The sequence below is a fragment of the Lissotriton helveticus genome, chromosome 2_2 (assembly GCF_964261635.1).
Source record: "Lissotriton helveticus chromosome 2_2, aLisHel1.1, whole genome shotgun sequence".
NCBI classification, from domain to species: domain Eukaryota; kingdom Metazoa; phylum Chordata; class Amphibia; order Caudata; family Salamandridae; genus Lissotriton; species Lissotriton helveticus.
Genome location: NC_136060.1, coordinates 369,481,938 through 369,495,871, shown reverse-complemented (window position 1 = coordinate 369,495,871; position 13,934 = coordinate 369,481,938). Strand labels below are relative to the sequence as shown.

Below are 13,934 nucleotides of genomic sequence, written 5' to 3'. Positions count from 1 at the left end.
TTACAACCCCTACCCACTACCTCTCCTCCATGGCATACCATCTCAATGGATTTGATAGTGGAATTGCCCCTCAGTCACGGATATAACACTATTCTAATTGTAGTAGATACCTTCACCAAAATGTCCGAAAGAACTAGCCAAGGTGTTTAGTGAAAACATAGTGAAGATACATGAGGTTCCCAAGGTGGTAATTTCAGACCGTGATACTCAATTTGTAGCCCATTTTTGTAAGGCCTTCTTACAGGGTTTAGGGGTGGAACCTAGATCCTCTACCAGTTATCACCCAGAAACTGACGGTCAGATGGAGAGCCTTAATCAAGAATTGGAACAATATCTTAGTTTGTTCCTTTTGGATCGGGGTGGAAATTGGTCAGACATGTATGGATGGCAGAATTTGCATTTAATAACGCAAAGAGTGTATCCACAGGCTATTCTCCTTTCTATCTAAATTATGGTCATCATCCTAACCCCTTTCACACTCAGAAGGAATTGGAGGTACCAGCTGTGAAGGAATTGATGAGGGATTTGACACGTCTCCATCAGTCAGCAATGGCCAATTTGATTAAAGCAAAAGAGAACTACAAGACATGTGCAGATATACATAGAAAACCAGCACCTAAGTACCAAGTGGGAGATCAGGTTTGGTTGTCTTCTCGGAATTTACATTTGAAGGGTAATCGGAAGTTTCAGCCTCGTTTGTAGGTCCCTACACTATTGAACAAGTTTTAGGACCAGTTACAGTAAGGTTGAAATTACCTCCTAAACTAGGCATCCATCCTGTCTTTTATGTTTCCCTTTTGAAAAAGACTGCACCACATGTTAGAATCTCGAGGCCCCCTTAACCTTTAGAGATAGAGGGACATTCAGAATATGAAGTAAAGGAGATCTTAGACTCTAAGCTTTCTAGAGGGAAGCTTTTCTATTTGATTGATTGGACAGGGTATGGTCCAGAGGATAGATCGTGGGAGCCATCAGAAAATGTTCATGCCCCTCAGTTAAAACGACGATTTCATTCACAACACCTATACAAAGCAGGACCGATAAATCGGTCTTTGAGAAGGGGTACTGTCAGGAAACTCACAGTTGCCACCATTTGGAATACGCCTTCACATTGTGTCCTGAAAAGAAGAACCAGAATCCTAGTCAAACCAAATATGTCAATTGTTGGTATAACATTGAATAATAATTGACCATTACAAGATGGCTGCCGCATTGGCAAGTTTACTCTGCACCATTTTGAAATACCCGAGCAGTCTAGTGTACAAGGGTGATGCGCGCGGCTTCACCTACGCACTTCAATTTAGTTTTGTTGGCAACAGCACGTCTGAACCATTTCTCCGTATTTGAGAAGTGCGTGAGAGAACGGTTTCCTTTAGAAATTCACGTTAGCGGTAAGCGAGAATTTGCTTCCTGTGGCGAGGGTTGCGCCACATCTTTAGAGACTAAAGCATCATTTCAGCCTCAAAGAGTCAATTTTCCATTAGGGGAGTTGACTGAAGATTTCTAGAAAGTTCAGCAGTTACAGAGAGGGCAACCAAGGTTTTTCCAGCTTCAAGTTGTTGAGAAATTATCACTCTTGGAAGCAGAGACAGTGAGCTCTAGTCGAGCAAGAATTCCGGGTGAGATAGAACCCAATTCTTCGAAGCTACTTTTCAAGTAAGACAATTCCACGGAGGCAATGCAGGGCCCTGTCAGTTAGCCAGCGACTTTCATCCATTTTGGCTCTGTCCTTCCTATGCGCTTTCCCTTACCTTTTCCTTCCTTTCTTACCTTCCTTGTTCCTTTTTTGCACGCTCCAGTTAAAGGACATATCACTGACAAAAGACTGCAAATATCTCGAGGATATTATCTGTGAAGACTTGTACATATTATACCTGTCTCTTCATCATAGAATAGAATATCAAACCAACGACTTTTATTAGAGTTAGAAGGTATAGTTCTGGAACAGTAATTAATATTAGAGAGATAGTCAGTTGAATTCGAATATTTTAAATCTAATTCTCTGTTACAGATAGTCTACACTTCTAATGTACAACTACAGAACCTAACTCCAAAATACAGAAAAGGGGCTTATACTCCAATAATTTCTGGTAGGGAGCAACCTGATCTAGAGTGAAGCAACGAATGATACAGGTAGTGAATTGTTGTGGAAATTAAGTTTCTCTCCCTCAGTGTATTAGGCACCCAAAGGCTGAAAGAACCTCAACATAGAAGAATTCCAAGAAGCATACTGAGGGTGGCAGCAGTTTGAGAAGTGTCTCTTCTCTTCTCTTCCTATTCCCCTTTTTCCCCCTATTGGTGACATTGCTCTGTCAGAGGAGCGACGGCATTGGTGGGCGGGTCACAGTAAACAGAGGATTATTCATTGGGGACACACAGTCACACCTTGATATTCCAATTGTTCAAGGATTTCTGCCACGGGAGCTTTCGTTTCCCTTACATGGGATATTGGTGTTGAGGCTGTGGCACAGACCGCAATGGTATCTCATGTCTGGGGGAAAGTTTGTCCCATCTACTTGAGTGTGGTACAAAGCCAGTGCAAGCACCTTAGCCCACTCTTCAGCAAAATTCAGCGCCTGCTCTTTCAGCACAGTGTGTGCGAAACTAGGGAGATTTACCTCCTCCCCTCTTGGAGCGGCCAGAACAAAGGGTAGGGGCCAGTCTGCCTCTGCCAACAAAATGTCATAGATAGTTGTAACGTTTTCCCAAAATACCCCTCTTATAGTACGTTGTATGTCACCTTCCATTAAAAGGACTATTTCATTGAGTCGTTCAGGGGGAGCCACTCTAGTGTCAGCTGTCTCAACAGCAACGAATGTATCAGTTGCTGTCACCTTCAGAAATGGACGCAATGCTTCCCGTACTACTATAATTTCCGCTGCGCTGTCTAGCAGCGTCAGCGCCAATGTCAGGTTCCGAAGCTGCGTTCTCACTATCCCTGGCATACCTCGCTGTTAAAGCGGCAACTTTCTTCCTTTTTAAACTGGGGTCTTTGACGTGGAAAGTCGTCTTGCTTGCCTTTACCTTCCGTCTTGCGGGGCTGCTCACAGCTTTGTTGGGCACCCCGACCTCTGCCTCTGTCTCCTCCACCGGTTGGTGAGACCGATGTATCCTGCAAAGATCGAGGAGAACATTGGTCAGGAAGCTGAAAACGATCAGGTGACTTAATATTTGCGCGGACGTGCAAATCATATGTGTGCTCAGTAGACGCAGGTATGGGCGACGCAGGACGTGACCCCTGTTTCTATTGCTGTTCCCCTGGTTTTTTATTCTTATTCCAATGCTGCTTTTTAAAATTGGGGCGATCATCTTTGTTAGAATTTGCCACCTGTGTTTGCTTCTGTGCTGTTGTCGTAGCAAAAGGCTTAACACCCAAACTATTGCAGCCAATGGTCTTAGAATCCTCCACAATGATTTTCGGTAACTGCCGGGGTTTATCGGCATCGGGGACTTTGCGCAAAGCATTAGTCACCTGGAAGTTCACACCATCTCCCTTAACATTAGCAAGGACTAGATCGGAAACAACCTCAAACACTCCCACGAGTCTCATTCCCACTTCATCCGCCGCCTCTGCTCCGTTTTCATCTTGTACACGCTTAATGACGGAGGGCAGGACAGCTATAGACGGAGTGCCGAAGCACTTAGTATAGACTGCCGCAAATATTCTACCCCTGGTCTCACAATCAGGTACCTCCAGTATCAAGTCTTTCTGCAAACTAATTGTCAGAATCCTGTGTTTTTCAACAGGAGTCATGTTAGGAAATACTGCTTCCAGTTGGTCAAATTTCTCAGCAAGCCAAAAAGGCATATCATCCTTATCTTGGGGGCGCTAGCCCCTAACCGAATTCACCATGACGGGATTAATTCTCATCCCGGCCGGCCCAACTGGTTGCGCCGCAGCACCAGGTTCCTCCACTTGAACATTGCGTGAAACATATTGCACTAACACCCGGTGCACTCCAACCAAGGAGGCAGAGAGTACACGTAACTCAGCTATAGTGACATGATGATAACGCAGATGCAGTGTGTAACCGGCCAAAACAGGCCACATGGCTTTGGGAATAGACAAAGGACCTAACCGAACCGCCGTTACTGATTGGGGAAGGGCGCCATCAAACCAAACTGGATGCTGCCAGGCAGGAATACCAATCTCCAGTGTCCTATATGAGGTGTATTCCATAGGCACGGCCGCGGGAGTATAAATGTGAAACGTACCAGTACCCACATTAACTGCAGGAAAGGTAACCCATGAGTAGAAGAGCTCAAACGGGTAAGCCGCCTCAGCACTCACCACAAAAACAACGGCCATGCCCTCCAAGGTGATGCCATAGGTCTGCAAATGAGTACGGACGGCCACCCGACTATGCGGTGGGATCTCAACATTAGCCCTAAGGACACAGTAGAGAAGAAGTACAATGCAAATGAAATGTAACACAAAACGGGTCGTAATTCAATGTAAGAAGCTTTTTAAAATGTCAAGCTTGAATAAACCTATGTAAATATAGGTAGGTTGAAACCGTCACCACTGTCAACCCGGAAACAGCAGTGAGGGTGTTGTGGACTGATATAAGCACTACTCGAGAGTCTCAAAATAAGACCACATCGTTAGGTGTGCCATGTTGCAGGGTTTCTGCTCATACACAGAACTGTGCACAGAGACCCAGGACCTCAGTGAATTGTGGTGGACCAAAAAACTCACCTCAGTACCTAGAGCCCCTAACCGACTCGCATCAGTGTCACATTAGCTCTTCGTCCTATAGCAAAGGTACCAATGATTAGACAACCCAGAACATCCAACTTATGTTACTCTCAGGAATGGTGGGAATCAAGAACACTCTTTCGTTTCTTATTCTCATACCAGTCCACAACGTGAGTAAATAGAGACACGGCAAAGTTTAAAATGTTTATTTTAACGACGTGCTCTAAGATGCAGTATTTTTGCTAACATAAGCAAGCATATGATTAAAAATAATACGATCAGCATTGTTACAATTCCATAAAACACAAAAGGAGAAATCATATTATAATGATAGTGGAAACAGGTCCTATAGTGCCTCGTGTACCACCCTCCCTTGCTAGGAACTATGTTTTATATAATGATAGAAGGTCTCTTAGGCTTGAATGGGGAACCCCATACCTCCATGATCAGGGGAGATGAATCACATCAGGATCTGCAAAAGCTCTCTCTCTGGAAACAGATTTTATCCAAGTGCTCAAATCATGCATGTAGTACAATATTAAAGGCGCCAGAATTTCAGTTAACTGCAGCTGTGTGCATGTTGTGTCTAAGCGTGGGCCGATTAGCCCGAATAACATCTAACATTGTTATGATAACCTTGGAGGCTTCAGCACTCACTGTGCAGACTAAGGTTGCGATGTAAGTCTAGGGATGTTGAAAACAAGCCATTGTCATGTGAAGAAATTCACAAAGCATAACTTACAACAACAGTTACATACTGTGTCGTGTGCAAAAGCAGCAAAGAGGTAAAATGGCGTTTCAACTTCTAATAAGTCTATGCTTACATAGCAATGTGCGCAAGCAGGGCCCTGCCTTCACTGCACGCTGTACCCCCTTACTGACTGACTTTCACATATTTCTGTCTCTGAGCTGCAATGAGTGTATTATTTCCCAGTTACCCTGTTGAACCTTCCAACCTACAAGCACTACATACACTGTTATCCAATATCACACATAAAGGACTCATCACTAAGTTATATGTCTCAGTGCAAAGGGATAGGCCCATAGCCTCGGATTCAGAGCTGGAGAAATGGAACAAGGTGTTATATCAGCTGCTGGAGCCAGTTGACTGGACATTCTGTTGTTCACAAACCAGTACGCTTAAACCTAACAGTAACTTACGTATAATATTACATTTCAAAAACCTTCATCAAATGGATCATACCCCTGCCAAGCTATACCAGTTTGGCCTGCGAACAGGTGCTAACTGTTTAAGGTGCAGGGCATCCCATTCTTACATCTGGCATGGTTATGGCCCCCAACACTACAATTCTGGGTGCGGGTCACTGATGCCCTTACTGAGATGGCGCTGGAGCCTATGTCGTGCCAACATGGATTTGCTTGGTCTGATTAAAGACTTGCAAGCAGAAATACGTAGTGTAGTGTAGTTCCTATATTCCCAATAGGCTTTGCACATTGGAATAATATATCCTAAAGATGTGACATAGGACTTAGGTCGACTAGGTATCTATCGAATATATTAGACTTAATTGTGAGTGGCAGCTAGCTCAGAGGTCACTAGAAACTTTCTCGAATGAACAAGAAGGGATTCGTTTCTGACAACCGCATAAACAAGACTACTTTTGTTTCCCCAAGATAAAACTGATCTTCAGAGTTGTGGAAACAATAGATAGATATTTTACTCAGTCATTCGTGCATGCTTCATTTCATCAGAGTTGCAGAGAAATAGAGAGACGGGCGTTTTCAATAAAAAGTATTTATTGAACAGTCTTCTTTCTCATGCAGAAGAAATGAACTGCTACAATCGTAATACTGGCTGTAAAGTAAAGCGCATACAGCAAGAAAAGTATTATAAAATAATACTGTAAAAGCATGATATGGTTTCTAAGCCATAAAATACATACATAAATAAATAAAGACTAAAAAGTATTCAACTGGTGCTTCTACAATACGCTTACCCCGATGTACTTAACCTAAGTCTAGTACGAGGGAAGAAGTAAATGTGGTGTAGCATAAGTTTAGGATTCTTTTGCCAAGAATCTATCCAAGATTTCTCTTAGAGTCTAACCAGCTCCGTACCTTGGTTTAGAATGAAGGAACTCGATTTCCCAACACCGTGCAAGGGGAGCTTGGAAACACTGGAGCTGGATTTCTCTGCAAGAGAAAAGACAGCGTCTCTCTCAGTGCGTCTGCTGGACGGTCGGCTTCCTTCGGCACTTGCTGTAGCAAGATGCGTCGGGCAAGTAGATAGTCGAACTGCTCCAAACCACCGTGTGTTTGCTATGGCAAGTGTGGGCATATTTTTTCCTTGAAGGTGCCGAGTTTGACGTAAAGGTGGACATAATAACGTCATCAAAGAGTCTCAGTTCTTTGAAAACTCCATGAGTTCTTGGACAAATCAATATTCAAGCAAGGGGAAGTCCCTAACTGCTGAAGCCAAGTTTTCCAAGAAATCGTTGTGGATTTTCGGAACTAGTGGAAGTAGCCATGCCGTATTTGGACTGCATGAGCTATGTCTAAATATGGTTATGATTTCTATGCCTATATAAGGACATGGTGATATATATCTATATAAGGGCATGAATCGGGAAAATTACACTAGGGTCCTAAAATGCTATACCACACCCACTCCACTTTATTATGTTCAAAATTACTAAAATTAAGCACTAAAACATATCTAAAGCATGTGTTTACAATCCCACCCAAAAATACATAAAAATGCATTTTAAATGGTTTGCACACGAAAATGAGTATTAATACTGTAGGCATATTAAACCAATGATTTCATTTTAAGCATAAAATATGATATTGGCAAAGCTAACTGAATGAATCATAAAAAATTACATTTATGAAATGGCTCTAAATACAGAAGAAAACGGCCGAGACCATCCCATAGCAGAATATGTAAGCTGCTTTGGTTTGTGGATAAGGTAAATATAGTTTCTAGGAAGTATTCAAAGAATTCTTGTTCTCTAAGAATAGTTCTAATTTAAGCAAAATACTTGGTGCAAAAGTTCATGTTTGGAAAAAAGTAAAATCAAATCGTAGAAAAATAGAGTTCCAAACTTAGGAGTTTTTTGTTTTGAAAAACTAAGGTCAAATTCAAAGTTGATGGATCGCTGTGTGCTAATTTCAAAAGTTATTCTCGGTGTCAGGAGAAAACATTAAACCTTCTAGGCTGGCAAAACATCAAACCTTCTAGGCTGGAGTGGTGTGGCTCACTTGTTAGAGGCGGCAGACCCGGAAGCAGAGAACGGCCCGGGACCAGGGTTCAATTCCCAAAGCGGCAGGGTCGTGGACCAGGGTCAGCGGACTCGACAATTCTCGCCCCGGTGCCCACAGGGATCACACTCGGCAACTCTGGGCATTAAGCTTACCCCATCTCTACAACGGCCCCCCACAGACGTCGGGGATGCCTGGTTTCACCTTGGAGATACCCAGAAGGGACCATCTCACAGGGAAAGCCAGGACGGGTTCCCCAGTGGTCTCCAGCGCCGGGACGCTTACGGGCAGCTGTGCGCTTTACAAGTCCAACACATTTACATTTACAAAGAAATCGTCTACCAGAGCAGGTGAAAGTTGAACCACTTCCTTAAGTAGATCAATCGTACACAGATGAGAAGCATCGCCGTCAGCGTCAGGCGCATTAGCAATGTTCGCAGTAGATGGTGCCTGTTGGTCCACGTATCTCACCCTCAGCTGGAATTGCTGGTGAGACCTCAATGAATGCCGTCATCAGGATTGGTAGCCATTGGGGGCAACACAATGCATGAGCCGTTACCGAACCAAGCAAAGCGTCAACATCCGTTGGCAGCGCTGTTGGAAGTGTTAGACAGATATCCAACACGCATTCCTCTCCACAAAGAAGGCATCGTAGAACAGGTAAGATGTAATCTTGCCAGATTGGTCTGAATGATAGGAACCACGTGGTATTCAGATCTCTCAAACGAGCCAAGCCAAGAATCTGTGTTATGCGTTCATGATACTGCATTGCCAATACCGTGTTCTCCATGGTGATCTGGGTATCACTGGTGACTGGACTTGCCATAACGGAGCAGAAGGAACAAAAATAGTATCCCTCCTATGAGTCCCAAAACGAGAGGCAGACCGCCGTACACAGAGTGCACGAAGTTTGGAAAAATGCCTAGGACTTATTCAAAGGGTGCTAACAGTCCCGAAAAAATCATCTTAAATACATGTACAATACCACTGGTATCAGACATGTTTAAGATATGAACTAACATTTCTGCAAAATGTATGGGGCAGTTCGTTGATAATAAGGCATGTATCTCCGCAGAGGACGTTGCAACTTGCAGATCATACGTCTCTCTGGACGAGGTCAGTGGCACAGTTTTTTTGTAAAAGAATGGCTTTCATTCTGCTTAAAGTATCAATTCGTATAGAAGAGATGTTCAGTGGCAACTCCCTGTCTGTCTTAGTTTTGGAAACAATACTTGCATACAGCAAGTGACCCTGGCTGACACACTAACTAGATAGGCTATTCCTGGCATCATTCCACAACAGCTGTGTTCATTCAACATTATGTAGCTCCCATTGGAAAGCTGCCTAAAAATTGGATCTATCACTGCTGCCGGGAAACCCTGCAGGTGGCATGATAAGTTGTTTGAGGAACCATCATAGGCTCCATGTAAATTAATGCCCTGACATAGAAGTGTACCGCTCAATGTGGTTTTGCAATTTTTACCACTAAGAAATACCTCCTTCTCCCTACTTCAACATTTGTGTGTGTATGGTAAATCCCAGGTCGACTTTATGTATTCTTTACCCAACCTTTTATACAGGCCTGCTGGTATGTGTTTTAAGCAATACTGAAACTGGAAAATCGTCACTGGTATCATGATGGTGCCATGTATTATCCCTGGATGTTGTCTCTGGATATATCTTGGATCTGGCCTAGTTACTGTAAACACTTGTGTCTTGTTCAGGAATCTATCTTGACAGTTATTCGTGTCTGTGGGCCAGATTAACCATTTTTTCCAATCAGGATTAGTTCTATTTTGTTGTAAAATATAATTTATGTCTACCTCCTCATCTGTAATTCTATTACTATCAGGTGTGGGCTTAGGTATGGACAGTGTGTTTAAGTCTTTTATCTTAGCCAGGCCAAGACAAGATGTCCGTTGAACAGTTTAATTTAAAAACAGAATTTGTTCTGGGATGATGCAGGCTCTAAATAAGGCTTCTAACCCTTGCACCTGCCAGTCTTTTGTGCCCCAGACAGTTTTTGTCTCAATGTTGTCTTTCCAAAAGTCAAAACCTAATGTGGACAATTGAGCATAAAAGGCCGCAGAATACATTTTCTTAGTATTAGTCAACATACTTTTCATGCCTGTCTTGTTAACATTTTTAAAGTAAAATGTTTCTGGATGTGTGACATTAATGCCTGAGAAGTATGGAAATTTTTCATAAAATGTTTTAGAGCTACCCTTTGGTGTGTTGGACAATATTACCATTGTTTATAAGTAAAAACATTTCTAGGCTTTGCAGATTTGTGCAAATAATGGTGACCATAATGGTTAAAACAATACATTTGTTCATAATTAGATGAACCTTCTAAGTATTCATGTTTTCAAAATTGTGCTGACATTTCTAAGTCTGCCATCATGTTATTAACAGTCTCAAAGTCCAAATCATCAGAAGATTTACTAGGTGAAACAAAATCACTCAAGGAAACCTTAAATTGGTGTGGAATCTTCAGCAGCTCGACAGGACCATAAATGTCATAATCAGTTCTATCCCATGCTATACCACCAGGTAGAGGAACGGCTGTGATGTTCACTGATGACAGGTCTCTTTGTTCACGATGAGATGATTTGTGAGGCTTCAGGAGAAAGTTGATGCTCTTACTTGCTGTGTCCATTTTACTATATTTTCCATCTATCAGTTTTCCCAAACTTAAAACAAGAATGAGCCATAGTAGGAGAAAAAGTACACCTAACACAATCCAAAATTCAACCCATGGTGAAACCAGATATGTATTTGCAAGCTGGTGAAAAAGTTCTGTTACTTGTTCCTTGAAAGTTTTATTTGCTGGCGTTGTTTCAGGCTCACTGGGATCCTCAGAAAACGTATCAAAATAAATGAAATAGCCAGAGGCAGTTCTGTCAATTGTTGGTATCGCATCCGGATTATTTGAAATCGCAGGAGCTGCTTGGTCGCTTGACATATTAGTATAGTCAGATGGTACATCATTGTAGACGGGAGTTTCTTGACGAACAGTTTTTTGGGTTTCAAGTTCCATGGCTTTATTGCATAGTCCTTCTTTTTTACTGCAGATTCTTCAAGGGTGATGAGTCTCTCAGTTTGAACCTCTTGGATAGTAGCAAAATTTAGTCTTCTGCTACATCTTAGGAGTCCACTGGGCCTACTACTTATTATCGGACACATGGTGTGGTTTTACAAGGTCAATTGATGCGGACCGGTTCTCCTTTCTTCCAGCAAGGGACGGCAGTAACACTGTTCTTGATCCGTGGACTGCTAGTACAGGTACTGGTTTTCTGTAAGAAGGCCCAAATTCCTTCTTATCCGCTATTTTCTCTCTGACCAGATCCCCAATTTTTGGAATCCAGACAGGTCTTGCTGGGACAGGTTTTTTTTTCTTCAGTGGTCGTTGGCTTCTGTATGGTGTTGCTTAGACTTCTTCTTGTTTCATTTAAGTCCTGTAAAACAGCCAAACGGTTTTTGATATCAAAGGGTTTTTGTTCTACCACTGAAGTATGATGATCGAGGTCTTCGACAATCATTCTAGTACCAAAAAGGATTTCATATGGAGTGATTCCACCCAGAGAATTTCTTGGCAGGTTGTTAAGACTACGTTGGACACTTATTAGATGTTTGACCCACCCGAGCCTAATCCCTAGCTGTTATAGATTGCTTTATGTCGCGTTTTTTTCTTTCCACAACCGCATTTCCCTCAGGAGGGAATGGACTAGAGTACCGCAATGCAACGCCCAAGCTGGCCATGGCCTCCTTGTAAGCTCGAGAGCTAAACGCAGGACCCTGGTCAGAATATAGCGTGCCGATTGCATATGTGCCGATAAAGACTCAGAAATCTTTTATAACAGTTTGGGCGTCAGTCGAACGCTGAGGCCACATCCAAATTAATCTTGAGCATAAATCCACTGCGACCATGATATATTTATAGTTGCCATCTCTTTGTAAGGGACCACAGTGGTCTAGGTAAACACATGCTAGTGTTTTATCTGAAATTAAAAGGGGCATCTGCGCCGGGCGTTTCACTGTAGAAACTTTCATTTTCTGGCAGATTTAACAGTCCAAAACATTTTTTCGGGTCTGTTTCCTCATGCGCGGCCACTAGTTTCTTTGCTTTAATAATGACACTGTGGCAGAAACACCTGCGTGTGCAGAGGCGAGCCCTTCATGTGCTGCTAAATTTAGTCCTAATCTGTGTTCCATGTTTGGAATTACTCTATCCCCCACTCCAGAGATTCGAGCAAAAGGAACATTATTTGCATCAGTTATATATGAGTACTTGAGTGGAAAGCCTTTTGGAAGTGTTTTACCACTGTCTTTGTTGGAAGCGGCGACAGCCTACATTATTTCGCTGTCTATTTTTGTTTTTGAACGAGTGATTGCAGCTACGGAAGCCGTTTGCACAGCTGCCTTTGCGGCTTCATCAGCCAATGAATTCCCTGCAACGTGAACGCCATCACGCTGATGACTCAGTGTATGGATCACGTGAGTCTTTTGTAGTTCTTTCTGAAACAGAACTACTTGTTCCCAAAGCAATTTATGCTTAATTGTGCCACCTTTTGCGTCTTTGAAACCGTTTTGAACCCAATTCTGCAAGTATTCATTGTAAGATTGGATGCAGTAATACGAATCGCACACTATGAGTGTGGGGTATTCGCGATCAGTATTTTCAAGCACCATCTTGAAAGCCTGTAGTTCAGCTCGCTTAGCTGTACAGTCTCCTAGGGATTGAGTTTTTGTGACCATAGATCTGAATTTACCATCGCGCCAGCGACCTTTAACAATCGTGCACGCAGCATATAAGCTTGTTTCCCCTCAATCGCGGGTTGTGCTGATCCGTCTGTATAAATTATACATCCCTAATGTTCTAGAGGCAGAATCTCAGTGGGCAGAGGACATTCTTGTTCGTATTGTAGAAATTCTTGAGTTTTCAAGTAGGGGTCAAAAACGTATTCAACGTCTGTTGCAGCAAGAGAATTAACCCATTGTATCCATCTTGGATGTAAAGCTTTTGAAGTCGGAATGCTCGCTTTTGTCACTGCCTCTAAGGCAAGTACAGGCGTGACAACTTTTATGCTTTTTCCCTGCGTGAGGGCTCTCTCTTTTGCTACTGCAGTTTGAACCGCTGTCAGAATTTTTTCTGTTGAAGTGAATTTCATTTCAGCTTGTGTGTACAAGTGTGATTTGTAAGTTATTGCTACCTTTTCACCTTCATTAAAGGTTAGGTATGTGAATCCGCATCTCCCTGGAATGATTCAGATTACAAGGTTGCGTTTGTTTACGCATGTCTGTAAATGGGTTGTTGCTAACATGTCTGTTTGCACTGAACGCACAATTTCTGTGTGTTTTTGAGTCCAATTAGTTTGTTGGAAATCAGGTTTGATTAGTTCGTAGAGAGGTTTAACCCTTTCTGCGTAGTTCAGAATGTAAGTTCTTCCGAAATTCAGGAATCCTAGAACTGACTGTAAGTTTTTCAGGGTTTTGGTGGTTGGAGCAGCGCACATTTTTCTAAAAGGTTTGCTGCCAGGCTTTTGCCTTAACTTGAAAGTTCATATCCTAAGAATAGGACGTTGAGGTGAATAATCCTTGATTTTTTTAAAATTGAATTTGTACCCATCAGAGGCGAAGCCAAGTATTATGGTGTCCACCCTGTTCAAGTGCCTGTCCAAATCATCGTCTGTAAGAAAGATGTCATCGACATAAGATAATGCCTCATCATCATACGTTTGTAGTAACTCTGTTACTCTGGCTGAAAATAACCCTGGACTATTATTGAATCCCTGGGGGAGACAACAGAAGTTACCCTGTCTCCAATGAGTGAGAAAGCGGTCAAGTACCTGTTTTCAGGTGCGATATTTTGACAGGAGAAACCGTTTGAAATAACTAATGTTGTTTTAAATTTTTTGCGCATGATGTTGTTCATCAGTGTCACACTGTGTGCATTTTGTACTGCAAAAGTTTTGCAACAAGAATTTAAATGTCTGTAGTCCAAAACTAGACG

General features: G+C 42.5%; 1 protein-coding gene across 1 annotated transcript in view; it reads left to right on the top strand.

Annotated features, from left to right (window-relative positions):
• The window catches only part of HGFAC (HGF activator), a 751,326-nt gene that overhangs the window by 434,976 nt on the left and 302,416 nt on the right, over positions 1 to 13,934 (top strand). The gene's annotated exons all lie outside the window — the stretch shown is intronic.